Source organism: Python bivittatus, unplaced genomic scaffold, assembly GCF_059951505.1.
Source record: "Python bivittatus isolate LINGU-HERP-01145 unplaced genomic scaffold, Pbiv_v1 ctg000530_np1212, whole genome shotgun sequence".
NCBI classification, from domain to species: domain Eukaryota; kingdom Metazoa; phylum Chordata; class Lepidosauria; order Squamata; family Pythonidae; genus Python; species Python bivittatus.
In genome coordinates, this window is record NW_028277085.1 from 2462825 (window position 1) to 2488614 (window position 25790).

General features: G+C 42.5%; 1 protein-coding gene across 1 annotated transcript in view; it reads left to right on the top strand.

Moving 5' to 3' along the window:
• Positions 1–25790, top strand: part of THSD4 (thrombospondin type 1 domain containing 4) — a 190670-nt gene that overhangs the window by 42657 nt on the left and 122223 nt on the right. The window lies entirely within an intron of this gene.

The following is a 25790-nucleotide window of genomic DNA, read 5'->3' on the forward strand; positions in this document are numbered from 1 at the left end:
ATGGTGAGGAAAAGGAATGTAAAAACCTGACCAGCCATGGTGTGATTGTAATTGTCAAGCTGCTCCTTGATGCGACTGTGGAATACGAGGAGGGGGAAATCCAGAGGGTGGGACCAAGTCAAGTTCCCACCGATGAGAAGCTGCCCACCCCCAGACTCTGAGGAAACCTCGCAGAACTGTTTTCGTAGCATTTTGCTCTGCAGTGAGATGGGCGGTGACAAATTTGAAATAGAAATAAATAAATATCTTCTAGAGCAGGAACTGAGCTGAGGCTTAGCTTCGAAAGCTCGTGGAAAACGTGGGATGTCAGCTGGATGCAGCTTCTGCAAGTAGAAGGGAGCCAAAGTAACGCAGGTGGAACATTTCAGATGCTCGCTGAAAGACGACCAGACCAGGATATCGGTAACTTGATGAGGACAGTTTTGCCTGGTTAACTCACGTCATATATGAAACTGGAGCTATTTTGCACCTTTGAGCAGTAAATCAATTTCTGCTTGAGACTGAAAGCTTTGAAAACCTCACGGCCGACTCGGATAGCTTGGGGACAGATCTAATTAAAAAGCAGTGTTGCTGCTGATTATTTTCTTTTTGCAGAGTGCTGGCAGGGGTATCTGTGTACTTTTTAAAACCCCTGTAGTGATATGTGGTTATAGATTTCCTTCGAGGATGTGTAAAAATGCTGGCGAACAAAACCAGGCACCCGCAGATGCTGCTGACAAATAGCCCTTTAGTGGCTGGAAGTTAGTTCTTTATCTTGCTAGCGGACCACGTCTTCCACCCGTGCTCACGGCGAGCAGATGTCGGGCAGCTGAGCTGTGGACTTTCATAGATAAATAGATATTATCTTTCCTATGGTGAATCTGTTCTCAGATGGTTAAGGTCATCTGACTTTCTTATTTTGCTACAAAAGTACATTAAGAAAAACACCCATAGAGCCCCTCGTTATCCATCAGACTGCTCGGGGGAAATATCCATGTATATTTCAGCACATTCTTTCACCCTGAGCAGCTTCACGGGCTGCGTCAGGACCCCAAGAGAGGCGTTGGCCACAGCTGCCAGCTGCGATTGGCATATAGAATGGAGCAGGCAAGAAGAGGGTCCTCTAGACGTTGCTGAGATACACATCTGATCGTCCCTCAACATTGGTCATGCTGGTTGCAATCGCTAGGAGTTATCACTCAGTAACATTTGTTGTTGTTGTTGTTGTTGTTGTTTAGTCGTTAAGTCGTGTCCGACTCTTCGTGACCCCATGAACCATATTGCTCCAGGCCTTCCTGTCCTTCACTGCCTCCCGGAGTTTGCTCAGTTGCATGCTCATTGCTTCAGTGATGCTCTCTAACCATCTCATCCTCTGCCGTCCTCTTCTCCTTTGGCCTTCAATCTTTCCCAGCATCAGGGTCTTCTCCAAAGGACTACAAATTAACCTTCCTTCACACCGAATGACAATTCCAATCCTGACCTTCTCTCAAAATCAGCTGTGGCTGATGGAGTCTAAAGTCAAAAATGGTTGAAAAGCAGTTACCTAACCCTGGTGTAGTTGATTAGGTAGATGTCATTGGATTGACCCAACTGCTGGGGATTTTGTGGCAAAACTCCACCATCTCAATCTGTTATGATTGGCAGATCTTCCAAGGACATTCCAGTGACACCTCTGATCCCATCTCTCCAAATTATTCATTGTCCTTCCCTTTTTCTATTTTCCTCAATCTTGCCGAGCACGTGCTGTTTTGGAGACCACCTCTTCCTAAAATTCACTAGCCAGGAATCCTTCTCCATGTGTCAGCAGAGAAAGGCTCACTGGCATCGTGGCAAGTCCTCCTGCTGTTTGTCTTCTGCTCTCCTGAACAACACGACCCTTTGTAAGGGAGAATTGCATCGTACACCTTACGATACCTAATACGAGAGTCTTGCTAGGGCCTTGGCTTTGTGTGAGTGGTTTGTGCCTCCTGTTATCTTTTAAAATAAGCATTCCTTCTGTCTGGTTTGGTATTCTGGGAATTGCAGGAAGGGCCATTTTCTATTGTCCGAAAGCTGATTTGATAAGGTTAAAAAATAAATAATAATGCATATTCCTGGGTGCAAGAGCGAAATGGAATTGCAGAGTTTAATCTGGAAGAAAGCTGTGAGCTAGGTAATAAGCAGTCAGAGAAACACTTTTGGAACTTTCTCTTTAAAAGTACCCATAAATTGGGTCTTTTTTATTTGTAAGTGGAACAGGCCCAACTCAGGACAAAATTTAGAGCTACTACCTCAGTCACATTTATTCCCAGTGGTGTCATTTTGAATCTGTGCCCTGTATGCACTAACATAATCTGGAAATGAATTCTAAGCCTTAGTTACTTACTTGCCAGAAAAAAATCCTTTTCTTTCCGATCCTCTTCCCTAATTTTCTTTGGAGTTTGATGATGAACCAAGAGTTTTAAGCAGAATAAAAAAGGAAACCCATTCAGAAAGTTTAACCAAGAAGTAGATTCGAAATTGTTTCTCTTTCACCATTCCATCTAGGCCATTTCAGGATTATTCTCAGTGCTATAAATTGAAATAATGTTATAAATAATATTAAAGTGCAGCTATGCCATGCCTTCAGAAATTATGGGCCTACAAGTTCTCACATTCCAAATACTGTCAACAGAAGAAGACAACCTGAGACTCCTTTGGTGGGTTCCTGAAGGACTTCCAAAAGTTTCTCTTAAATTGTAATGTTACTGTGATAGAATGGAAGAAGGTTAAATACACTGGAGAATAATCTTATTAGCCATATTTATTTCTCATTAAATTCACTCTGTTGAGTTTCTATCTTGACCTCACCTGTTAGGTTTTGGAGTATGGTCCCCAGCAAGACATTCAAAAACCCAAATGCAGTTCTTGAATCAAAGAAAAGTTAGGGAATTTTTGACAAGCATTCAGACATACTAATTTAAAGTCTTTCATTGCTCTCCAAACCGAGAACAGTTCTGAACTCCAAATACATGTGTGGGGAACACTGTGGAATACGAAGGATAAAGGAATGAAGAACAGGGAACAGATACAGAGCAGGGCCTTTTAACGTTTTGTCTGGACCCCCAAAAATATTGTCGGTTGAACTCTGCACGCTTATCTTTCAACAAGAGGAGCAGTGGCCAAGTTTTCAGATGATGCCGCGCTCTACAGAAGCTCTGTTACATCTTTAAGACATCACATTTATACAAAAATAAGGCGGATGAAAGGTTTCAGTGTGCTTGTAAATTCTTGGCTGAGCCAACAAAGCTATTTCCAAAGCAAAATAAAAAAGGCGCATTGCCTTAGCTGGTCAGAATTTGGCTTCCCCAAAATTTTGGGGCATCGATTGGCTTTTGCAAATCCCTTGTGGTCCCAGTTACTTAATCCTGTGACCAAATCCACTTCTGATCTCTTGTTGCAATTTACCCTGAATCAACAAATTTGAGTTGGTGGTCTGGCAGATGTTTTGACAATCTGCTGCACTTATTGCAAGAAGGAACCCAGCTGTGCTGTCCGCCACCCCATCAAGTTATAAGTTACGACTTCCAACATGCCATCTGCATTAAGGCTTTCCCTCTCCTTGTGATAGAAGCCCCCTTCTCCCCCTCTCCCACACATTTTGCTTCCACCTGCTTGAGATACTTTTATGAGTTAATTATATCTTCCTTCCTTCCAGTGGGGAAAAGACATGGATTCTTCTTTTGTCCTCTGCTTCCATCACACATAGTTCCCGATCTGTACAGTTTGGTTCCTCCCCACATCATCTGAATTATGGTCATGGAGCCAGACATGTCATGCAGCAAATAAAAAAAAGTATTGGGTTGACCATGACGTTTGCAAGGTATGGTAAAAAGAACTCAAGAGAGCTGACGGTGCCATCAGAGCTCCACCCGGTGACCATAAAGATGGAGGCAGCTTCGGTTGTACTGTCACAGCCACCCATTTGATTTTTTTGACCATACCTTGTATATGCCCCTGCAACAAGGAAGGGCTTGTGAAGTCACAGATACATTGGACTTGAAATAACAGGAGATCCTGCAATTCCTTAAGAAGCAGAACGGTTTAATTGAAAACTCCTGGTTCGTCCCAGGATTAGCATTAGCACCTGACAAGATGTTTGAATGTCTGATGCAAAATAAATAATCCCCCCCCCCATCAAATCTCCTGATCCAGCTAAGAGGGCTCTACCACTGCATGGCCAGCATTAACAGATCCTGCATTTGTGGCTGACACTGTGATCGCCCTGGCCAATTCGCTCGCCCCTCTGGACTGCCTGCCCTTGAATTGGGATGTCTGGGAGAGCCATCAGTGAGTTTCGTTTCATTTTGTTTTTTTCACTCATGCCAGCAGGTGCAAAGCAGACAGGGAGGCTTTCCTTTCCCACTTCCCATTACTGATTTACTTTATTTATTTGTTTGTTTGTTTGGGGTGAGTATGTAGAAGCCAAATCTACAGAGGACCGCAACCACGGTTAAGTCACAAAGCAGTTGTAGATGTCAAAGGGTTCTAGCTGCTCCTGGTGGTTCCCGTGTGTCTCCCAGGAGATGCTACCTACTGTATCTTATTAGTTTACCTTTGTTCTGTTTTTTTGCACAAGTGGGAACATCTCCAGCCAAAATACTGGAGTTGCAACCCTCCTTTAAAAAAAAAAAAAAAAAAAGCAGTTATTACAGAGGCTCCATGAAACTCAGAGGAATTCTTGAAAGTAAATGAAATGCTGGCTGCATGGGGGTAACCGTTTTGTTTCTCAGCATGTCAGCTCCCCGCATTTTTTCTTAATTAAAATATTTTTTAAAAAGGGTGATGGGAATCAAGGGAGGCGTCTGCAGGCAAAATGGTAGCCGTGTGGACCTTTGTTGGCCCTGGATTAAGGACTGTGGGACTGGCATGGTAAGAGGCTGGCCAAGAATCCCATTCTAAAGAAGTATCTTTAATTGTTAGCCCATACAGAACCCAGGAATATGTTTCCATGAACATTGTTTTAGGGATGTTTTCCTTGACATTTATCTCTGCCACAAGGAAATGTGTCATAAATGCTGATAAAGGAAAGAAGAACAAATTGGGGAAGACCAAACGAAAAATGTGGCCTTAAGCTATTGTGAATACTGTATTTCCATTACAAGGATGCTTACCCCATCAAACATCTTCCCAGTTGTGAAATCCTACTAAATTTGGCAAATATGGGGGCAACAGTAGAGTCAAATTTTGCTTCTACATTTTTTGGTCAGCTGAGCTTCTGGATTATCTGGCTCGGTGGATCACCTGCCAAGCTAATGTAACTGAATTAAATCAGTGAATAAGCTCTCTAGCTTTGCTTATCTCACCCAGGAGAGCAAGTTGTTTGTTTGAGCCCATCAGAAGAGCAAGTAAGAATTGGCTGAGATCAGTGAAATCAGGTTGGAGCTTTTTGGATGAAGAGAGATCCTATAGAAGAACGTCAAGACCTGTTCTCTCTCGTTCCAGAATATAGGACAGGGAGGAATGGGTTTAAATTACAGGGAGGCAGATTCCCACCGAGTGTTAGAGAAAAACTCCCAACATTAAGAGCAGCTTGAGAGAGGAACCAGTATCCAGAGAAATGGTGGACTCTTCTCCATTGGATGTGTTCCAGCAGAAGCTGGACAGGTGTGTCTCAGAGAAGCTTTAATTTCTATTCCTACATCAAGTAGGCAGGGGATTGGACTTAAGAGTCTAAATGGCCAAGTTTCAGATTCCATAAAATGCGGTTGCAACATCTGTTTGGGTGTCGATTTTTCAGCCTCATTCATGCTTTCACTGCATACACATTTCTTCTGTCAACACTTCTGATAATGGTACCAACAAAAGGGAAGAGGGGAAAAAAGAGCTCTATTTTGCGATATCCCTGAGTTTCAGGAGAAGGTCCTGAGAAATGTCACCCTAAAGTACCTTAAGCATTTGTGATCCAAGAGTTCAACCACCTGTCAACACGATCCCTGCCTTTCTTAGCACAATAGCGTCTCTTTCTTCTCTTGTGAGAGTCATTAGAAGGAAACCTGGCTGGCTGAAAATGTGAGTGCTTGTCGCCACAAACGAATACAGCCCTGCATTAGTGCAGACAATTATCATTAATCTCCCAAAGCGATTTATATGTCTGTGTAAGGGGAGGGATGAAACTTTCAAAGGTTCTGTTAACCATGCATGAAATCAGCAAAGTCTGATTTCATGCTTCTATGAAATTAATTGAATGGGGGCCTCCTAGTTTTCCCCATTTCTTGGTAATATATGTGGCTTGTAAGCAAATCCAGACCCAATCAAGGTATTAGTAGATGATATGCAGAAGTCCTTCTGATGAGAGATCTGTGGATTGAGAACGGTTGATTGAAAAAAATTGGTGAAAGCTGTTCTTTGCCTGCAATTTGTACTAGGTGTGTCAAAGAAACCCCCCATAGATTTCTATGGCTTTGCATTTGCAAATTCTAGCAGAAAGGCTCAGGAGACGCAAGGAGAATTACTCTGGAGGAAGGCAAAAGACTCAACAGGCTGATGGATGAAAGCGTACAGTTCCATCTTGCTCATGTCTCCAGGCAGGAAATGTGAAAGTCAAATTATTTAAATGTGAGGATGATCCGGAAATGTGCTTTCTTCACATTCTGGATCTTGTGAAGGGTGGTAATGATTTAAGAAGGTCACCCAAATCTCCTCTTTTTGGCCTTCTGCAGCCAAAAGGTTTTCTTGTTTTTTGTTTTAATCAGTATCACATAAAACATGTTCCATTTGAAGTTAATCTCAATTAAGATCTATAGGTTAACTTGAGAAAATAAAGTCAGACACTTCCCTGCGAAAATCTTGGATGTGTTTAACATGGCTGAGCTATATCACATTTCAGTCTATGAAAGACTGTTCTGAATACATCTCACAATATGGATGAAACGCTGTGTTTTTCATAAATCATTCCTAAGTAATGTTTAAATAAAAGAAATCTCCACATTTTAGGACCAATTCTTGTTTATTCAGCTCTCTTTCTAGTATGTACTTACTCCTTATTTTTTATAAGTCTCCCCCCTCCCCACCCTCAATTTACTGGCCTTAAAAAAAGGGCTTTTTCATCCTGTAAACAAGCGTTGGTTAATCTTCCTTTTTAGAAAAGGAGGTTTTGTTTGCTGCTATTTTAACTTACATGTGAATTCTCAACTTTCCATAATCTTGACTGAAGAGAAATTATCTGGATCCCCAGTTGAAGCAAGAAGTGAAAAAAGATGCTTACAGGTCAATGAATACCACATTCAGGGCGGGGGAAATTTCACACAACTAAATCTGAGGATGTGAAGCCGCTGTCTGAATGGTTTGGGGAGCATATAATAAAACATGGGTCTTGTTACAGCAATCCGATTGAGGCAAATGGAAGAAAACAAGCGATTTTCTTCCCGAAACACATTAACATATGTATGAAGACTCCATTAATAGCTCACTGTGAAAAGATGTGTCACAACAAAGTGAGGTTAAGGGACAAGAGATCAGTACCTGTTTCTAAGGAGTTATTTAATTCGCATTCTGTTTGGCTGCCAAGATTTACTGGCACACCTCTTTATGTGATCAAATCACTTAATAAAAATAAAGAGCTGGTTTTTAAGTCTCAATCTGCTCCCTCGGATCCTTGGAAATGGCTTTCGGAGAGCCTCATGCTTCAAAATCCAGCAAACCCCCAGGAAAGTTGATGTCCTGCTCCTTTCTATCCTGGGATTGTCGTAAGCCAATTTCCTTGCTTAAGCGTCTAACATGGACAACCTTTTCCCAGATCCTTAGCTTCCCCTTGGCCTGAAACAGCATCTTTCAAACAAGTGGCTGTTGTTGGAATCAAGGTAGGGTCAGTGTTTTTGACGGCAAACGGTGGGTTAATTGAAGATAGAAGATCAAGAGTGCTGTGTTTTATGTGTCATGGGGGCTGAGTTGAATGCAAGATGGATATTCTGGGAACATTTTTTTTCTCCTTCCTCCATGAAACGTGATCTCCCTTTTGCATAATCTTACAGTTCACTCTTTCTGGTTCATTGGGGTGATGCTACTGAGGATAATTGCATCTCAGAACATGTTTGGGGAGCTTCTCACGCTTCATCTCAAGTGTTCAAATTGCAACAGGAGTTGGGGCTGGATACCTCAACTGGAGACACAAACTCTGTATGCAGAATGTCATAATGCAAGCATATTTTATTTTCTGGAATCCTCAATGGGCTTCCAGTTCGGAGTTGTGTGCCCTCAGTTAGATGGCCAGGGAGTTAAGTCACACTCTGCTCTCTCAAGTCAAACACTTTTGTACGTTCTCACAATGTTCCGTTTCTGTATCTGTTTCCCTGGCTGCCATACCAGAACTATTTCTATTTGGAGGGGTCTTTGTGAGAGCCGAACCACCAAGAGGCCAAACAGACTTGGGTGCAAGGCTGTATCTCTCTTGGCAAGCGAACCTAGTTCAAAGCGGGGACCTTGTTCATCCCTTCCTTTCTGTGCCTCTGAGTCCCTGCTGATCACTCTTTCAGCATCACTTTTCACATGCTCAGAAGAGCCATCTTCCTCCTTTATAAGAGTAATATCGCAGAGCCAACCACATTTAGCTACAGCTTATCTCACTGCTGGCAAATAAAGCCAGTTCAGAGCAAGGACACTGCATTGCTGAGTAATAAAACGTTTGTGCATTTTTAATTTTTTGGGGAGGGGGGTTTGGCTATGCATCTAGAGTCAGGAGCAGAATCATATTTAAAATAATCCAGGAATTCAACCATAAGTATATAACATATGTTGATCGTCTTCAGTTTAATAGCTTCCTTGTTAAGAATTCCCCAGCGTTACCGCTGACATATGGTAAAATAACAATTGAACTTGGGTTTCTCTCTGTCTCTATTCTCCAGATGTTTTCACTGATCTGTGGGGATGTGCAAAACCTTACCAATGTATGGGGGGGGGGCGGTTGGAGCCTTCTGACATTTTGTTCTGGAGCAGTTGCTGTTTTTCTCTTTTTTTAAGCCAGCTGGGCTGCTCCCACTGAAACTATAATATTAAATTATTTTGACTTTCAGCAGTTCACATCTTGGCTTTTTTTTTTTGCCAAGGGGAGGGAATACACTTTTTCGGATTTCTCCGTTGAATCGAGAAAGACTCAAAAACTTAACCAATCCGCCTTGCTGGGATGATTGAATATGCAGAGAATGGCTTCTCTTAGCTCATTCTGCACGGCTCTGCCCGCTCTGGTCCTAGGCCATAATGCACGATCCATCTGCTCAGGACATTTTAGCTTGAATGCATTCTTTGTGAATTCCACGGTCGGAGCAGATCTGCTCCTCGGGTTCTGCGGTGGCTTTCACACTCCCCAGGGTTCTAGCTCAAAACAGCTCTGGATCCAAAATGCGTATTGGAATCTCTCACTTTGGTCTGCTTCTTTTCCTTCTTATTATTGTCTTTTGCCTTCCCTGGGCTTCTTCCCACCTTCTATTCCAGCCTTTCCCAACCTGGCCATCCTTGGATGTGTCTTCATATCTCTTTATCTGGGGGAAAAAATCCCAGTTAGGAAAACCTGCTATTCTCAGATGCATCTCAAGGACCCAGGTTCTTCCACGGGGACTGACCTGTCTCATAAAGGTGCCCTGGAGGAAGCTGATAGCTGTATTTCAGTTTTGATGGAAAGGGGAGCCCTCTTTATGCTTGCCCCCCCAAATGTCAGGTTAGTATTCCAGACATGGGTCTAGATGGAACTTTTCCAAAGAGCATTTGGTGGGAATAACGGAGGTGACCCTGCCTGTTGCTTATGACTGCTTTTTATTGCAGTCTTATATAGTACCTTGTCAAGATTAGGGTTGGACATCCACATGGTGGAGAGGTTTAAAGAAGTGAAGATGGTGACCATGATGACGGGTGCTCGCACATGCCAATTTACCTGTACCATCCCCTAATAGAGATCAGGTTTTCAATGAGGGAGAGGTGGTTTATCTTGTATTGTCGAAGGCTTTCACGGCCGGCATACGATGGCTGGTGTGGGTCTTCCGGGCTGTGTGGCCGTGTTCTGGAAGTTTTGTTTCCTAACGTTTCGCCAGCACCTGTGACTGGCATCTTCAGAGTGCAGGAGCACAGACAGGAGCAGTTCTCTCTGTGCCCAGGATGAGGTGACCCTTTTGTGGGTATTTATAGATATCTGGGGGGAACGGGGGGGGGGGCTACAGCAACCAGAAAAATCTGCAGTAGCTGAACATGCTCTCAAGCACACTGGACACAAAATCCTATTTGAAAACACAGAGATACTGGACAACACCAACAGCCACTATACCAGGCTATACCGGGAAGCCATTGAGATTCACAAACACCAGCACAGCTTCAATAAAAAAGAGGAGAGTCTGAAAATCAACAAAACCTGGCTACCAATCCTGAAAAATACAGCCTGCAAAAGGTCAACGAACTCAGCTCAACCACCAGGACATGTGAGCAGTTCACACAATGAACTTGCTAATCACCCCCAGCAGCCCCTCGTTAACAATCCAATAGAAGAAAAAACCCTGCCTAATCCCCAGGAAGATACACAGAGATGCTGACACCAAAACAAGCAGCCACTCAGTAACCCAACCCCACCCACACCCCCGATCTCCCCCTTCCTTCCCCCCCCTCAGATCTCTATAAATACCCACAAAAGGCTCACATCACTCTGGACACCCTGGGCACAGAGAGAACTGCTCCTGTCTGTGCTCCTGCCCTCTGAAGATGCCGGTCACAGGTGCTGGCGAAACGTTAGGAAACAAAACCTCCAGAACACGGCCACACAGCCCGGAAGACCCACACCAGCCATCGTGGTTTATCTTCTTTATCTTCTTTAGACCGGGACCCTGCTATTACGAAGAGAGTTGCCAAGTTTTTAATCGGCAGCGATTGCCATAAGAAGGCTCTTAATCTGGGGATGACGTCACTAGGAAGACCTTTTAGCCTTCTATCTTAATTTTATTTTTATTCTATCCATTTCATTTTGCTTTGTCGTACTGCGCTCGCTTTTGTTTTCTTCTTGTACCTTTTAACTGGCAAGTCCAAACGGTGCTTATATTGCTCTCGCTGTATCTGAACCTGCTTTTATGGGCAGTTGTTTTAACTGTTGTAGCTACTTCGCTGGTCACTGACTGTACATCAGTACCATTTTCAGTACATGCTCATGCATGCACAAAAGGAGCAGTGTGAGGCTGTGGCACCCATCTTTCCTTTTTTACCTTCTCTCTGCAGATGCTCTTGTTCAGAGCCCTGTTTTATATTCTTATTATTAACCACTGGGAATCTTTCAAGATTGCAGCAGCCTGCTAAATAAATGAATAAAGCATGCAAAATATATCCAAGGCTGAGTTTTGAGCCCCCAGTTGCATCTCTCTTGCTAAGATTTAACTTCTGCAGGTGCGTCCTCCTGTTCATCAGGAATCCCTAATTGGCCTCCCAGATTTTATTTAGGGGGAGGTGATGTGAATTCATTACCCTGCCTGCCTTTTGTAACCTGATGACTAAAAGGATTGCCAAGCACATCCCTTTTAGCAAATGTGGGGTGGGGGGGACAGGAAGACCATCCCTTAACCCACCGCAAAGTGCTTAAGAAAAAGAAAGAAAAGAAACACAAAAGATTATATGAGAATCTTTTTGCACCATAATTACCAGGGAAACAATTATGTGACGGATCTGGAAAAGGATCAGAAGAAACTGTTTGCCTGCGACTGAAGCTCTGTTTCAGACACCAAAGCTAGGAAAAGACCTCAGTCCATTTTTTTTCACAGAGAAAGGATCCTTTTAAAACTGGTGACATCATTGGAGTTGAAAATAATACATACCTTTTTTTTTTTTCCTGCGTTGGGTCCCTTTCTCTAAGTACTTTTACCCATGTTCAGGAAGCACCTCCTTGCATGTAAAAGGCATTATTGCAAAGACACCACCAAAGGCATTTAGCTAAACAAGGCCAGGCACCCTAGGAATGATTCCGTCTGTTGAAACCAGGGTTGTCAGAATGGCACGTTGGCAAATCTTGGCTTGGGGGCATCAAAAAGCTAAAGAGTTGGCAGGGAGAACTCCTTGCCTACAAGCTCAGAGCAAGGCTACATCTCTCAATGGCAGCTAACACAAGAGGACAACAGTCTAGGTCAGGGGGTCTCAACCCTAGCAACTTGAAGACGTGTGGATTTCAACTCCCAGAATTCTGAGAGTTGAAGTCCACACGTCTTCAAGTTGCTAAGGTTGAGAAACCCTAGTCTAGGTTCAGTAGGATCCCAGAATTGAAGGGGCTACTAAAGTCATCAAGTCTACCCACTTGCTCAGGGTGGTAACTCAGCTTCAGCTGTGCCTAACAGCCCTTTCCATTTGGATTATGGTGGAGAATATCAAGGAAGAGAAATGCATAGTTATAGGAATGTCCCCCCCATTAGGCATTCCTGGCCACACATTCCTTGCTTTTACAGTTGTTTTCCAGCACTGTATTCACAACTTATAACATCATCCTGAATGAAAACTTAATTCAGCTACGAAATTCTAGAAGGAAGAAAGAGGAAGAATGGTCTCCAGAGGGCAGCAAATGAAGTTTTAAATGCAAGTTTAAGGACTTAAAAAAAAATTTTTTTTTTTGAATAAACAGCAAAAGGGTGATTAGAACATTGATTTTGGAAACTTACAAATGGACTAAGGGTCCAGATGGATTTGAAATAAGTTTTTGAAATTAATTATAAGAATCCTTCTTGTGGGAAAATGCTTTTGTTTTGAAGAATGGTTTCCAGAGGGCTGAGACAAGACAGTGTATATAATGCTGGGGGTCCACATTCTTTCCCCATCCCCTTCCTTCCTTCCTTCCTTCCTTCCTTCCTTCCTTCCTTCCTTCCTTCCTTCCTTCCTTCCTTCCTTCCTTCCTTCCTTCCTTCCTCTCTTTCTCTTCACTGTGATTCAGTCTTTGGCTTCTCCCTTCTGCAGCCTGTAACACTTGTAGGGCTTCTGTCTTTGCATACGGCTCTTATAAGGGCTGCTGCATTAAAATGGATCCTGTGGCAATGCCTCAATCTGCTTTGCATGTGGCAGGCCTGGCATCTTCATTTAAGATGCATCAGCAGGACAGGGGACACACTTCCAAAAGCACATAGCCTAGACATGGACTTGGATGAACAAGCATCTAAGGCATCTTCTGGTGTGGAAAATTTCTGATGTGGATGTTGTTCTTGTTGGCTGCTACGGTTATTGGAAACCTTCCTAATTCACGTTGGATGGGGGAAAAAATTAGAAGATGGTAATACAGTGCCAAATTTGTCCTCCAGTATGCTGGCTTTCCCCCTCCTTCTTCCTCATCAAAAGAAGCTTCTGTTTGGCCAAAGGCATTCTCTGGGTGCTTTCAAAAATGAATTGCCCTTTTTTAAAGGGGGTGATTGCCAGGAGGTGTTTTTTGCTACCCACCACCCCAGTCTTCTGCAGCTTCTCTCACTGCCTCTGCTTCTTCTGAAAAACACCCCGGGAGGAATGTCCTAATGGTCCTTTGGCATTTTATGGAAGTGCAGGAAGGCAGGAAGTCATGTTGGAAGACTGAGAATGAATCACCTCCTACCCAGTGGGCATTTACCACCTCTTGTCCAAAGAAGATTTTTCACAGATTAAAAAAGAGTGGTAGAGAGAATTTACTAAACTCAGTCCTGGGACAGTATATGGTGACGTCCAAGTAGTTTTCTTAGCAAAACGGTGGAAATAGGTTGCTATGACTTCCTTCTGAGATATGTTTCTGACTTCCTTGTTGTGACTACAACCCCAGGATTTTCTTGGGCATGGCTTTGCTTAGCCTTCAAGATGTATTGGAGTTGGGCAGCCAATAAATTTAAATACATCATCATCAACCTCATCCTCATCCTTAAGGTTGGCTTGAAGCTGCAGTTGAGCAGGATCTGCAAATATAAATGGAGATGAAATATTCCACAGAATAAATCCAGGATGAGAGACAAAGCATGAATAAAATTCTATCACTGAAATTGCAGATTTAGTTGTTCTTCCCCCCCCCCCCCCAACATCATGTTCTCTCTCTCTCTCTCTCTCTCTCTCTCTCTCTTTTAAATCAGGAAGTGGGTTCTCACTAAAACACATAGTGGGTGGGCTACCACAATTGATAAACAAAACTACCCTTTGGATAAACTCCTTTCCTTACTTATTCTCCTGCATTTTGGTTGTTTAGCTTATGTTTTAGTGGTGTTATTGTTACTGGGGCTATTTCCTACAAAATGAGATGGACGATAAAAGATTCCTCCGTAGGGTTAATCTTGAAGTCAGACTAGAGGTGGCATGTGTAGGAATCTTGGTGGATAGATCTTTCTTGAAATTGCACAGGGCAGATGTGGAAATGAAATGAAATGAAAGTTTCATCTGGGAAGGGACAAGATTCACTCCCACTTCAGCCTTCCCACATCCACTGCTTCTTATTAATCCATTAATGCTTTGGGGAACGTGAGAGTATGCACCTTTTTCATTTTAAGAAGAATTCAATTTATCTATGCTATTCTGTGTACCTGGCGCTGGGGTTATCTTCTTGGCTCCCTGCTGGTTTTGGTTATCATCTTTTGCCCTCTTGTGCCAGATCACAAACATGCCCTGACAGGAGCATCTTTTTTTCGCCCGGATCTGACACGTTTCTTACCGTTGGCCAAACTGAGTCCACTGGGAGGTTTCATTCAGCAACATTGACAAGACCACAGAGGGCTCCTCCTGCCCTAAAAAAATTATATCTGAGCCTCCCCTTAAAAAAAAGTTTGGAAATCCATGTCGTCTTTGGCTCCCATGAGGTAATGAATTGGAAATCTGCTGCTCGGTGTGGGTGTGTGTGCTGGGGTAGAGAAAGAATGTGAAATATCTTGACTATTTATTGATGCCTGAAAGGCAAAGACTGATGCCAGCAGGGAAAGAGTTGACATTGGCTTTGCAGTGAAGGAAAGCCTATAAGGATAATTCTTCCAGTTATTCATCTGCTGAATTTCCATGTCAATATTTGCGCTTTTCATGGTCTCTTCGTGTTTGCTTAAAATCTACATTCTTATGTCTCCTTCCTCTATTGTGCTTTAAGAACCTGTTGAAGGAGTTGGCTTAGAGAAGGCTGACAATTTTGCTTCCCTGGGATGTACCAGGTGGCCAGATGTAGCTGTGCAAACCCAGGAGGCAATAGAAGTGTCTTGATTGATATCGTCCCACGGTGCATCTACCTGTCCTCCTAGATGCTCCTGAGGGCCCGTATTCCAGGGTTATTGTTACCATTGTTTACAGTGCCATCTGCAAATGATGCACGCCATAAAGAATGCTCGAGTGATGCTAATTTGGCGGCATCAGTTTAGGAACGGTCTTCACTTAGAAACTGAAATCTGCCACTCCGAGAGTCTGCTCGGAGGGAGTGCCGTGCAGAATCAACAGTTTCTGATGGAGCACAAACTTTGGGGCATCTGAGCTATCATGGCACATTTTTTGCAAAAAACAATTCTTCGTACATCAGATTGACATCTCCCCAGCTCCGAAGAGGTATTAACTGGAGTTACCAGGGATAAACGGGGTAGGAGAAGAGCCATGTTAATCTGTCACATCCAAAAATCAGAAGGAGTGCGGGACCACCTTTTCAGACTAATACATTTTATTAAAAGGCAGAAGCTTTTGTGAGCAACAGCTCGTGTCATCAGATGTATCATGCCAGTTTGATTTGACTTCATAATGCAACATGTGAAACCAGCTTCCCTAGATTGTAAACCACAATGTGGGGCTTAGTGTGATGTGGAAACACAGCCAATTGTGGGGTTTCCACAAACCATACTTTGTCATATAATGTGATATGTGAACCCAGTTGTGATGTGTGAGCCATGGTTTGTAAACCATGGTTCCTGTAGCCTTCCTCAACCTACCAGATGAACGGATATCAACTCCAGAATTCTCAGGATGATGATGGGGAGGGAGTAATGGCTTGGCACTATGAAGCTCTTCACTATGGCTGAATGAACAAGCCGTAGTTAAAACATGGCTTAGCGAATCCACCCAATACCATTATGTTACTGCTGAGCCATGTTTTCCCTTTCCTTTTTCACTCATTTCTCCAAGAGAGCTTTTTTGGCTCCATTGATAAACCTGCTGTGATCCAGACCACGCTGGTGAATCTATTGGGGGGAGAAATAAATTCCATAGAAATGAGAGAATCCTAACTGGAATCACACAGATGTGCCTCAACGTTGCCGAAGAGAAAAAAAAAGCTGATGTCTCTGAAAATTGGGACTTTCCATATCTCTGCCTTTATCTTTTCATATCTTGACCTTTATCTTTAGAGATGGTGAGACTCCCTGGCAGGGCTTATCCTCAGCTGTTTCCAGTCTGCTGGGTTTTGCAATTAGACCAGAAAACAAAGGTATAATTTTGCACAAGTGCAAACGCTGAGATTCAACGACTGGCAAAAGCGAGTTGCAGCGGGCACACAAGCGACTGTTTGGTGTGCGTGTAACAGCAATCCCAGAGGGACCTCGTTCTTTGCTGCGTTAATATAGGCTGGGATCTTTACGTGGAGCCAGGAAGGAGGTAGTCAATAGCGTTGGACTAAGGAAACGGCCACAAAAATGGGGTCGATTCTGATCAACTGACAACAGAGAATTTTTCCCTCTAGAAAATGTTTTTCCCAACTTCTCTCCAAGGAAGTGGCATATACCAAATAGCCATCAGTTATTAAAAACCATCAGCACTCATTTAAAGCCATCGTGAGCAATCATCTTCTAGTGATCGGTTCTCATGTCCTGATCGTGACCCGTTGGGAATGGATCCTATGGGTATTAAACCAGGACGAGCTAAAATTTGGGCTCAAGCGGCTGTGACTTTGGGTTATGTTTTAGGGGTAATTTCACAGGCAGTTTTCAATAGTCTCCCATGCCTGACTATAGCAAACCTGGTTACAGTGAAACCCCTTCAACTGTCTGAGATTCGTCTCAGAGCCGCTAAATCCAAGAGCTGCAATTTGCATGCGCGTCAACTACAAGCAGTCCCTGCATTTTAAACAGAAAACTCCTAATTGTGTATTGTTAAAAGATGTCACTCTGTAGAGTCAAGTCCCAGATATATGGGTGGCTAAATCGTTTGGTTCACTTCTGGTTCCAATCTGCACGGTTAAGGCACGCTCCGATGGAGGACAATTCTTCGATTTCGGTGAACATCAGACGGAGAGGCGGCTGTTGGGAGAACAGCCTTATTGCAAATAACTGTGCCATTATTCCTGAGGCAGGGTTTGTGATTGAGACATTTCGCGCAAGCAAACACTCCCCCACCTCTTTTGCAGCAGAATGCGCCCCTGTTACTTTCCTAAAACAGAAATATTTCTTCCCTTCGGTTCATATGAGCCGTCTTCGGATTTGGCCCAAAATGGTGAATCACCCCTTTGGCCTTTATCCCAGCTGCTTTTCAGTGGCTGAAGGCTTGTGCTTTTTCGCCTTTTCTTTTGTTTCAATATCGAAACAGTCCCCCGAAAATAAATCTCTTGAGCATACAGATTATATACAAAATGTATAAAAAGGCATTAGGAGAAATATTTATTTCTCCAAAAGCCAGAAAGGGAGATTAACCACTGATTAACCTCCCCATCCAGATTCAGACAGTCATCATAGTTTAGGTAAGTAAGTCAGCGACAAACTTTGGTACAAATTAGGATCCTTCCTAAGCCACAATTTAACCTGTGGTCTGGGTGGGGATGATACCCTAGGGTTGCCACAAATTGTCCTATCGTCTGAACACTGTTTATATGTAGGTAAGTTGGAAGTGGCTTTATCTGGATCAGAATCTACAGGTAATGAGCCAATTTATTGCTGTACTAATATTGAAAATGCATGGAAGCAATTTAGTGGAGGGAAAAGCACATTTTTGTAAAATCTGTTCGGCACGAAAAAGAAGTAGTCCACTTAAGTCTGAAGTTTTCTTTAAAAGAGATATTTCAGAATCCTTGGAGCAGCTCTCCTGGTTCTTCCCCCCTCTTTTTCTCCCCCCTCAGCTGCCCTTATAGAAAACTATTTAAAAAACAGCAACTATAAGTTTTGTAGAAAGATGATCACCTCTGCAGAAGCCTCTAAAAGTGCAGATGTTTACGCTGGGTTTCAAACTTGATTTATTCAGATTTTCTTGGCTTTGAGCTATTCTCAGTATCTTCTGTTTTGATAACTCAAGTGCGTGTGTGTTTCTAGACTGGCAGATCAAAGCTTTAAACTGTTATCTGAAATAATAATCAGGAATAACTGTTTTCTCTGATTTGGAGTTTCAAATATCTCAGTGATTGGAATCTGGCTGAGATCTATGGAAAAGGAAGAAGAAAGAGAAAATGAGTTGTAATGAGGACTTGAACAATATGCTGAGGACAAGCACTGATGGATTACACGATGGACCATTTATTCCTAGCCTCACTCACAATGTAGGAAGTTGATTCAAGCAAGGATCGATCATTGTTCCCTGTAACCCAGGATGGTTGACACTAACTGGCTATAGTACTTTGGGTATTTTTCAGACTGGGGTTTTTGCAGTCCCACCTGGAGATACTGAGTATTGAATCCTGAAGTTGCTTCACCAGTGGCAACTAGGAGCAATTAGATAACGTCAAAAAAGAGTTGTCAGTCCTTCAGACATCCTGGTTGGCTGGCTAGAAGGTGGCCCAGATGACTTACCGTGCCAAAGACTAGGACCAGGATTTTGAATTGGCCCTGCAAAGAAATGGGTAGCAATTCTAGTGAGAGATGTTCTTTGAGTAGTAATGGTGGATCTTTCAATCCAGTTGATGAAGACCTTTGCAAAAGTTTGGATAAATTCTCACCCAAATAAAACCAAACAAAATCCACATTTATCTGCATCTGCTGTTGGTTGACTCAGTAATTATTATTACTTTTGTTTAGAAGCCACTTTTCTTCTCAAAGGAGCTTATCAGAGAACCTTTTGCATGCCACAAACAGGGTTGAATACACAGAGATTCAAAACCACATTTTTAAGAGCTAAACACCCCAATTTACTTGGCTGAGATGCTACACCAGTAAGTTTTGTTTTCTTTTACATTAAAATAATATCTTGAGTTCTTACTATTCTATTTATAAAGAACATCACAAACTTTGGTAAATTCGTGTCCCCAAATCTACTAAATTTCCACCTTCTCAAATTCCTTTTAATCTGGGCAAAAAAGTCATCCACTAAATATATTCTGGTTTTTCCCCCCTAGAGTCTAAGTATGTTATGTGAACTTTTGATTTTCAGAGATAGTTCTCCAATAGAGTGTAGGTAGATCATGTGATTCTTCAAGGAAACTCCCAACTGAATGCTAGAAGGGTTAAAAAAAAAAAAAGTATAATAAATAGGTTGTCATGGCAACAAACAAAACAAAACCCCACATCCACATCTCAAAGTTGAGGGGATAAAAAATGAGGCATGGGTAAGATTGTTAATTGTGCCTTCATCCATAAATCTTTGAAGGAGCTTTGAAATGTCTTCAGAGTTTGGCTTCATTAAAAAGGGGGTTGGTTTGCATCATAAAGTGGGAAACGCTGACACAGAATAGAATCGTTTTCCTGGGTCTGTGGGTTCTGAATGCCCATGGCATGGCGTGGGCGTGGGCGGGGATTTGCTTTGTGTTTAGGCTTTTTTCCCCTTAATTCTGCTCTCCTCCCATATTGAAGAGGGTTGACATTTCCTCAGATGGAGTCTGATAGAAAACATTGTGCTAACCAGCATTTGCCCCGGTTGTTTACCATGAATCCAGAGCAAGGTGGTTGATGGGCCATTTTGAAACAGCAGAAGGATTTCGAAAGAAGCTTTGGGAAATCTCGGATTCCCTTAGATGGTGATTAGTTTGGTGCAAAGCATAAGTCGAAGCCAGTTGGAATCCCCTCTCTCAATCAGTGGCATAATACAGTGAATCCAGGGGAGGCAGCTACCTTGAGACCCCTCGGCATTAAGGACGCCATCATGCTCTCTCTCGCTGCCCATGCCTTGTTCAATGCCACCAACAAACCTAACTGTCCAGGGAAGGACTACTTGTCAGCCCCACTAGGTGGACAAGACCTCGAAATCACCTCCACAGGAAGGCTAAAATTGCTTTGTTTGAGATGGGCTCTAGTAACAGAATCTGGCAAGTCTGATTGTGCTGGACCTTGATCTCTACCCCGCCCTATCTGGGTTACAACAATCCGGACAGCCACTAAATGGCAGCCTTGAGTATCTCCTTGAGTTTTTCTTATCAAAAGCTTTCTTGCTTCCTTGCTTCCTTCCTTCTCTTTCTTTCTCTTTCTCTTTCTCTTTCTCTTTCTCTTTCTCTTTCTCTTTCTTTCTTTCTTTCTTTCTTTTTCTTTCTTTCTTTCTTTCTTTCTTTCTTTCTTTCTTTCTTTCTTTCTTTCTTTCTTTCTTTCTCAAAAACTAGGTCTGCTGTGATGAAAACAAATCCAACAGTTCTCCTCCCCAAACATCTCCTGTGCGTGTCCCGTATAGCTTTTTAAATTTCAGTGCTAGAGTGAAATATCCTACATATTATGCCATTTTTAGAATTACAAGCCAGGCAGATTGGTATTCTGAAATGGGTACTTCCCACTGGGGCATTATCAATATCCATAATTATTTCATGCAGGTTAACACAATTGTTGACTTTCTCCGACTATGTAACTGAACTCATCTACGTCTCATTTTCCTGCCCATCTCATTTGCTTTTTTGTTAGGCTTCCTGTTTCTCTGGATGGAGAGCGGGCAGAGAAAGAAAAAGCTCTTCTCCTATCCTGGCTGCTTTTGAATGCCATCAGCTGGCAACCCTAAATGTAAAGAGATGGTCCCCATTTGTTGAGTTGTTTTTAAAAATCAGCCATAGCTTGAGTTAGGGGAGGAATATGTTTGGTTGCAAGCTTGAAGTACTTGGCAGTTTTGAAGCCAAGAACAGGGTAGATAATTTGCGTAGCAAATGTTGGGGTGAAATGATCAAATTCTTCTGCAAGCCCAGGTTTTCCTAAATTGGGTGGGTGGAGGGAAACGGAAGACATGATATACAGAGTTTAAAAAAAAATTACACACACACACACAAAACCCACATTTTATGGAAAGGTTGAACACATGTTGAACTCTTCCTCTGCAGGAATTTTCACAGAAAGCTGGAATTCAGAGTGGTTTCCATTTGAATAGGAAGTCTTTGGGGCCTTATCTGGGGGCTCTTTTTAAAAAAATTAATTGAGGGTGGTGGTTACATTAAGAATTCTGGCAAGCTAGCAGCCACTTCTAATTCTTCCTTCCCCCACAACTTTTCTGGCAACAGAAACAAAAGAGATAAAAGGATTGTTTTCCGGTCCAGAGAGATGATAAGAGAAGAACGGAAGAAATCGATGCAAAGAAACAGGAACATTAAACTGTAGGAAGCCTGGTGGCCTCCTATCTTGGTTGGGTCCTGGCTGTTCTGACTGGCACCAAAGGATTGTACTGGGGTGGAGTTAGAAGAACATAACCAACCCTTTGCAGCAATCACAATGGAAATTTCCTTTCTTGATGCTACTTCATCATGAAGGTAGCTTCCCTTGGAACCAACGAAAACTTCTTGTCCATTATTAGAGCAATACCAGATGTGAAGGCCTACGGTCCCCTCGTACAGCTGCGGCTTCAAACTTTTCATCCATGTTTCAGTTGCATCCATGCAGCTACCGTCACATCCACTTTGACCCTTGATGCAACCGTTGGGCCTTTAGAACAAGACTCTGCATGGTTATTCAGAGTAAATGAACACTGTTTTTATTGCATTTCAATTGGTTTTTACTCTTATTGTTATTGTAAACCGCCCAGAGTCACTCTCGGAGTGAGATGGGCAGTGAATAAATTCAAAATATAAACAAACAAACAAACAACTAAATAAATAAATCCCCTTATATTCAGCTAGGCATGCTTAGCCTGGCACGCTGATCCAAACACTGTGGCATTCCCTTCTGAGTAACCTATAAATGGGACTGGGTGGTTCATTGCCACCTTTCAGAATTTTAGGTTGTTGAAGCCTTCCTACCACGGACTCCGTCCTCCTGCCCCTGCCTCTAAGGGATGGCAATTTAACAGCTTAAAAAACTGTTGCTTCAGTCACGACATTTATTTGTAACGGTGCGCATTTTTAATTTTTTTTGCTTTGAGGACTGGAAACCACAGCTATTCGTTCCATCTCTCACATTTAATTTTTGAAATTTCTTGCCAGACTCGTAAGTTGCTTTTAGGTCTGTTACTCTTCATCCCCTTCGACGTTCTTGGCCGTCGAGCTCAACGAATAGCTTTGTGTGCTTTCACTAGCTGGCTTTTCTGCAAAACAACAGTTGCTGATTTAAGAGACGGGGCTGAGGAAGAGGGCTGTTGAAGGCTGTGGTCTGAGTTGGCGTGTGTGTGATAATGGAGAACATCAGCTTTTGTGAAAACTGCTCTTTGGAAAAAAAAGACCCATAATTTATAGCTGGTAACTTATGAGTACATTATTCTTTTCTGCATTAGTGCTTTGGCAAAGATTTCCCCACCTTTCTTCCTCTCCCCCCTTGGAAGTCTGCCAAACGGCAAAGAAAGAGACTTCTCTTTTCCGCTGGCAGAACTGGTCCTCTGGAGCTGGGACCATTGTCACGAGAATGCCGTGGTTCCTTTCTGGACCCCCTGGAAGATCTGGGCTCAGGCAGTTTGTCAAGCCAAAACCAAGCCTCATCATCTTATGGATGAGTCTACGGGATAACTGCAGCGAGATTACTGTATGCACAAAGATGGAAAGATCTGGCGCTACCCACCACGGAGGAATGGTTGGTGAAGGTGATGGAACTAGCTGAGATGGCTGAATGGACTTCTTTGATCAGAGAAAAGACAACATCTACGTTTATGGCTGACTGGAATCCCCTTATGGGCTTTTTGCGTGAAACAGAAAAAAACGAACTTATGATTTAAGGTTTTGATGATTAGACAGACAGGATAGATCAGTGTTTCTCAACCTTGACAACTGTAAGATGGATGGACTTCAAACCCATTCTGGCTGGGGAATCCTGGGAGTTGAAGTCCATCCATCTTAAAATTGTCAAGGTTGAGAAACACTGGGTTAGATTATAGAAAGAAGAGAGTTATGTTGTAACCATAGAGTAGGAGCTAAATTTATAATTGTACTTAAAACTGCTGAAAAGAAGATCGGAAGCTACTTCTTTGCATCTTTTTTCTGTCTTTTCTATTTTTCTTTTACTTTTCCACCCCTTTCTTGCACTTTTAGCTTTCTCTTTGCTTTCTTTCTTCTCCTTTTTTCTCACTTTATATTAGTTTATATTAGTTTCTATCTTATTTTTTTAAAAAAGATCTTACACACACATATACATACATGCATACGTACTTATGGATGAGTGTGCTGTGTGAACCCAGTTATGATTTGTAAACCCTGATTCATGCTTTAGCATAGAATTATAGAATCGTGGAGTTGAAAGCGACCCCCAGGATCATCCTGCTCAACATTTTGCAAGAGGCAGGAAAACCAATTAAATCTTCCTTGAGAGGTGTTTGCTCAGCCTCTTCTTAAAAACCTCCAGAGATGGAGAACCCCAACTTTGGTAGGGAGACGGTTCCATTTTAGACAGATCTTACTGTCAGGAAGTTTTTTCTTGTACTCAAATAATATCTAGGTAACTGCAATGCAGACCTAGTTTCTGTGGCTGTGGAAATTAGATTTTACCCATCTTCCCTATAGCTTTCCTTTCTGTACTTGAACATTGCTATCATGTCTCCCCTTAGTCTTCTTTTCTCCAGACTGAACATCCCAGGTTTCTTCAGGCTATCTTACCAGGGAGTGTCCTCAAAGTCCTATGCTGTCTGTGTGGTTCTCCTCTGAACCTGTGCCAACTCGTCAATATCCTTGTGGAAACACAGTGCCGAGAATCACCTCATGTGTCAACTGGCCAATTGTGGCTTATTCAACAAAGCAATTGGTACCTTTAAATATGTAGGTGTAAGACTTGCCTTGACACAAGTAGCTGGGCTCTAGCTACAAATCAGGCAGACCAAGTTCAGACTCTTGATTGCAGTCTTCTTCTGGGATTTTTTTTTTTTCAGTTTCTCTGTTTGGCCTACAGCTCTGGAATTCCTTGGAAGTCTCCCATCCAAGTACTACCCAGGCCAGACCCTGCTTAGCTTCTGAGGCCAAAGTCATTCAGATATTGCCACAGGCTGAACCAACATCCTTGTTATTCTTTTGGAAATCAGATTCTCTTTTGCTTGTTTATTTTTGCTGCATCTCTGAACCTGGCTCATGAGGATGAACAATCAGCCTTTACGGTCCCAACCTTCCACTGGAAAGTTATATCAGGTAGATGGAAATATTTAAATGGAACTCCAGAAGACAATAAAAATCAAGGAGATGTGGATACCCTATAAAACCTCAATGTCTTGGGTCCCAGGAGTCTGTTCGCATTCCCAGAAAGAAAAGAAACTGTAGCTTAACTCTGATGTAATGTGTGGATGCACAGCAAATAAAACTGTACTGAAATGTGTTGTGTTCATGTTCCAGGTTGTTCTGGAAGGAACTGTTTTTCATCCCACACAACATCTCTGCAGGACTATCTTCTCTTTTTATCTGGTTTGGCTTTGCTGTGTCAGCAGTTCTCCCAGGGTCTAGCTGTTGGGTGAAAAGCTGGTAAAAGGATTGAAATTAATTCCAGGCAAGAGTGTGTGAACCATCATTAGGCCTCAAGACTTGGAGGGGTTGGAGGCTTGATAAGATCTGCCTCTTTCTGGGTGATAGAGAAGGCTGAGATATGTTCATGGCTGATCTGGGACAGTTGTGTTGCTGAGCACAACTGCTTTCTTCCAGTTCCACTTGGTGAAAACTCAGTTGTCTTTTCTCACCAGTATAGATTTACCAAAGATCAGAACCAAGTTTACTCTGCTGTAAAGTGCTAACAGTTGCTCTTGCTAATAGTTTAGAGGCTGTTAGTGATGCAAGAATCTTATTTGGAAGAGTGAGTCATGGCAATAGTAACCCTCAGTTAGGGCCAATGTTAATTTGCACAGAGGTTCTCAGTTAGATCCCCATAAAATTACAACAAATTTTATAAACCTTTTGGATTGGATGGAAGTGTCTTCTGGTTTCTACCATTTGATACCATAATCCAGTTTCCTGGCTCCTCTCTAAAAAGAGAAGAAAGACACATATGGGGTCAGGAACCACTTGATACTAAACATATCCACGCACAGAAGCAGTCCTTTTATTGATCTTATCAATAATTAATAATTAGTTTTATATTTTGATTTTCCTGCTGGAACTCAAGGCAGCGTGCACAGCACTTCCATTTCCAATTATCTGTTATAATAACAACAGACCTGTGAGGTAAGGGGTCAGATTTGGCCCCAAATAACCCAGTGTCCTTTCAGGCAAAAGGTAGTCTTGAATCTGGGTCCTCTCAGTTGTAGTTCAAGAATAACCACACAGTGTACTGGTCCTGTGTTACTCTTTTGTACTACAAAGCCTTGTAAGTCCCTCTCACTGTGCTGCTCTTATGATTCTCAATGCCCACCCCTGAATGAGTTGTAAAATCACCTTGTGTGAGATGGGCGGCTATATAAATATGATAGATAGATAGATAGATAGATAGATAGATAGATAGATAGATAGATAGATAGATAGATAAAATGCCTGGTGTCTGTAAGTATCTTGGATAGGTCTTGGCAAAGGCTTCTCTTTATTGCCATATCTCTTGCACCATCTGCACTTTGGTCCCTCAGTAAACCAGACTGCAATTCTCTTTCTATGGATGATGGACATTATCTCAGCTACCTGCTAGAATGCTGAGAGGCATCGTAGTATCACGATAGCAGCATGGTGAGAGGAAACCACAGTG